This window comes from Dipodomys spectabilis, unplaced genomic scaffold (assembly GCF_019054845.1).
Source record: "Dipodomys spectabilis isolate Male_0828 unplaced genomic scaffold, ASM1905484v1 ptg000065l, whole genome shotgun sequence".
In the NCBI taxonomy this organism is placed as follows: domain Eukaryota; kingdom Metazoa; phylum Chordata; class Mammalia; order Rodentia; family Heteromyidae; genus Dipodomys; species Dipodomys spectabilis.
Window position 1 is genome coordinate 2,763,320 of NW_024870742.1, and position 4,337 is coordinate 2,767,656.

At 34.5% G+C, this 4,337-nt stretch overlaps 1 non-coding gene across 1 annotated transcript; it reads right to left on the minus strand.

Annotated features, from left to right (window-relative positions):
• Window positions 1-3,481: 3,481 nt before the first annotated feature.
• On the minus strand, window positions 3,482-3,588 carry LOC122108742. The gene has a single exon (XR_006147623.1). It is a non-coding gene; the product is annotated as a U6 spliceosomal RNA (small nuclear RNA).
• Window positions 3,589-4,337: the final 749 nt, after the last annotated feature.

Genomic DNA, 4,337 nt, shown 5'->3' on the forward strand with positions numbered 1-4,337 from the left:
TGATGTTGGTTTGTGTGTGTGTGTGTGTGTGTGTGTGTGTGTGTGTGTGTGTGTGTGTGTTTCTGTGTGCGTGTGTGTGTGTTTACAAAGATCAGAAGACAATATTTTTCTTCATTTAGAATACATCTTTCAGGTCATTGTAATTTGTGGCTAATGGGAGAAGTCTCTTGCTATTTTAAGGATGAAACAGAAAAAGATATTTGTGCATGTACCACAGTTGCTTTATTAGTCTGTAGTTGAACACTGAACTTCGATTTATATCTTGGCTGTTGCTGTGAATGATGAGTACAATGAACTGCAGATATATTTGAGTTACTCATAGGGAAATAATCACATGATTGGTGGGGCAGATGATATTTCAACTTTGAAGTTTTTAGAAAGCTGCATATTACTTTCTACAAGGAGAATACTAACCTGCATTTTGTTGAAATGTGTAGAAAATTTCCTTTTCTCCACACTCTCAGCATTATTACCTTTATTATAAGGTAATAAAGGGCAGGTTTTTATTCTCTTCAGTACTCCAGACTGGCCTTAGACTTAAATCCAACCTCCTATATGCTTGGAATTAAAAGCCTTTACCACCACACCCGATTCCTTTGATTTTTTGATAAAAGTTACAATAATTATGAAGTAGTATCATAGTAATTTTGAATTACATTTCTCTAATGACTTCTGCTGGAAAAGAATTAAACCAGCATAGAAGTGGTATTAAAGAACTTTGTAAACCCACTGGAAATTTTCAGGGCTTTAAGGAGAGCATGTCTATTCAGAACTTTTGTCTACTTTTAATCAATTTTCTTTTTAATCTCATCTTTAATCTTTCTATACAAAATCAATAATTAATTCAAGGTATTAGAAAGGAACAATATTAAGCAACTCCTAACATTTTCCATTTTAAATAACATGATATTGCTTAATCATTTTCTGTTTATGCTTGAGACTATATAACTCACTTTAGTCAGACCTCTTACAAGGTTGTATGCATTTTATTTATTTCACATTGATTGTTCTTTCCAAAGACTGAGGGTCTAATTTCCTTATTTTCTTTCAGTCTCAAGTAGTTCAGATTTCAAATGAAGAATAAATGTACGGAAGCAAACAAAAAATAATGTAGTTCCTCTCATCTGATGATGTCTTTACAAGAATGAGGAAAGAGTTCATCCAAGGACCTATGATAGGACATCAAAAAGAGAATCCATTCTTCTAGGTCTTACTTAACTTTGCAATGTAACTTAAATGATGTAAAACACAATATAATGCTAAGATACTTTTATGTTTTATCAGTTGTGCACATTTTCATATGGACTTCACCTCAGTCTACAACATTCCTTCATTATTTTGTCCTGATATTTTTACACTATCAAGACATAAGATAACAAGTTTGATTTACAGCATGAGAAATAATCCACCTGGCTTCCTTGGAAGAAGAGCATGGTCAATAGATAACATTACTTCTGTTTGCTCACTATATGCAATGATTTCTGTAATATTTATCACATTCTTTTTAGTATTTTAAAAAAAAACTGCTGGCTAAACTTAAAACTCATTCATGGAAATTTATGTTAAGTATTTCACAAGTTTTAATTTCCTTAATTCTTAAGATAACATTTTCTATAATGCTAATGTTATTGCCATTTTAGTGTTGGGAAAATTGTAATTAAAGGCAATAAGTGCATGGCCCAAGCACACACTGTGAGGAAGGAAATGAGTCAAAGTTTCCAAAAGTCTTTCAGCAATACACAAAAGGTAGGTAAAATCTCTCCATTCTCTTACACTCTCTATTCAATGTTCATATTGTCCAAGAAATAATACCATAGCAATTATTGGCCATGGTGATTGTTTTCTGTTACATTTTGTCTTCAACACAGACTGTGTTGGTGACATTGGGTTATCATGCACAGAGCTGAGCTTATGAGAGAGACAAATATATTCTGTCCCATTTTTCCAGGTTCCATTTTAAAAAGTACTAAATTTTTAAATATCATCACTTTCTTAAGAATCCAAAAAACGAAAAAAAAATCACAAATAATCACTCCAAAATGCTTTATAAGTAGGAGATGATAAAACAAGCCCCCGTGAAGTAAACTTTCTTCCACTTTTAAAATTATTCTGAAAGCCTTGTGCTGGTTGGTCACACCTGTAATCCTAACTACTTGGCATATTTACTCAGGATCCAGAGATCTGTGGATAACAGTGGAAGCCAATCAGGACAAAATAAATTCATGAGATTATTTTTCAAAAATTTTAATGTTAGCAAAGGGCCAGGAATGGAGATGTAGCTCATATAGTAGCTCACCAATCTAGAGAGCAGGCCTAGCAAGACTTTGACGCCCTTTTTTCAAACTGTGAGCACACCAACATACATGCAAGTGCATGAGAACACGTGCACGTGCACACATACACATTCATTCAAAATACCTTCATATCAGTGTTTTGCATTAATTTCTTTGTTAGCCATATTATATGAGTAAAATAAAGGAAATAAACTCTTTCCTCTCAGAATATTTTCATATGTTTTTTATTTTAAAAATACTGTACAGAGAGGTCATATTTACATGAGCAAGTAATGAGTACATTTCCTAACAAGCTTCGTTACCTCCTTCTTTATTTTCCCTCTACCGTCCTTTCCCGCCCACCTCTACAAGTATACTCCCCTCCCCACTTCCCCTGCCTAAATTGTAAAGTTCAGTTTTCAACATAGTGTCTTGTGCATCTCATTGTTACAATGGGTCAACCTGAATCCCTATTTCAGCATTTTGTTTTTTTCCTTCCCCTCCCCAAATTACAGGAGCGTATGTACAAGAGGTGGGCACACCAAATTCAAATACAGTGAAAACAGGGGTTATAGCATGGGGGAGAAACATATAAAGAAACAAAAAAAAATCACATAGCCTGTTATAAGTACGTTAGAACAATAGCAAGCAAGAAAGAAAAAACAGTTGTGTTCCTATTTGGGGATTCATTTCCCTTAACAACATCTTATCTGGTCATATGTGCATAGATTTTGAACTTTTCTGCTTATCCCAGATATATTAGTTATTAAAAATTAGGGAAACCCTGTGACCTATGTTTCTTTGGACTTGGCTTACATCACTTAATATTTTTTTCAAAGTCTTTCCATTTTCTAACAAATTGGGTGATGCCATACTTTCTCATGGAGGCATAGAATTTCATTGGTATAAATAGCACATTTTCTTGATCTATTTATCTGATGAGGGGCATCGGGGTTGGTCCTATATCTTAGCTATCTTAAACAATACTGCAATAAATATAATTGTGATGGTAGTTTTAGTACCGTCTTGTTTGTGATCTTTTGGGTAAATGCCCAAAAGTGGGATTGCTGTGTCTTAGGGGAGTTCTATGTGAAGTCTTTTGAGGAACCTCCATACTACTTTCCAAAGTGGTTGAACAAGTTGACACTCCCACCAAGAGTGTAGTACAGTTAACTTGTGGCCACATCCCCTCCAGCATCTGTTGTTGTAAAAGTATGGAATGGTATAGGAATTTGCCTGCCATCCTTGCACAGGAGCCATTCAAATCTTCTTTGTATCGTTCCAATGTTAGAGTAGGTGATGCTGAATGGAACATAGAACATGTTTTATAAATAAAGTGTAATTGATTTTCTTAAACTAGACCATTCAACAAAAAGTAAGTTTAAAAGAATTTTCATGAAATTTTAGAGCCATATACTTCTTACATAAGCACACATTTAAGAATAAAATCAAGATGGACAGGTCAAAAACAAAATAATTCCAGATATTTGTTGTTCAAGAGATGTGTAGGAGGAGGAATTCAATTATTCTATACAAGGCACCTGTCATAATGAACACTGCAGCAAGTGTTAAGTTTAGTTAAAAGTTTTAATGGTTTAAATATATTTTGGGAATTTGCTTATATATGCTAAAACAAGGACTGTTTGGCAGGTAATAAAACTTTTCGTTAAAGTATTTAAGATTTGTGGTAACAGACATATGCTACTATGTATGTATATTTCAGAGTTTATATGAACATTACTAATGAGAAGTTGCCAAGTCTTTGTGTAAAGAAGCAGAATATAAAGAGTTAAGACTTTATTAACTACAAAGTTTCTGTTAAAACTATAGGGCTTCCATATTTTATTTTATGTTTTAAAATTTTTTGGGGGTCCGGTCGGGGGCCTGAACTATGGGCCTGGGCGCTCTCCCTCAGCTCTTCAGCTCAAGGCTAACACTCTACCACTTGAGCCACAGCGCCACTTCTGGCTTTTTTTTTGCTTATGTGGTGCTGAGGAATCGAACCCAGGGCCTCAAGCATGCAAGGCAAGCTCTCTACCACTGAACTACCTTCCCAGCCCCTGG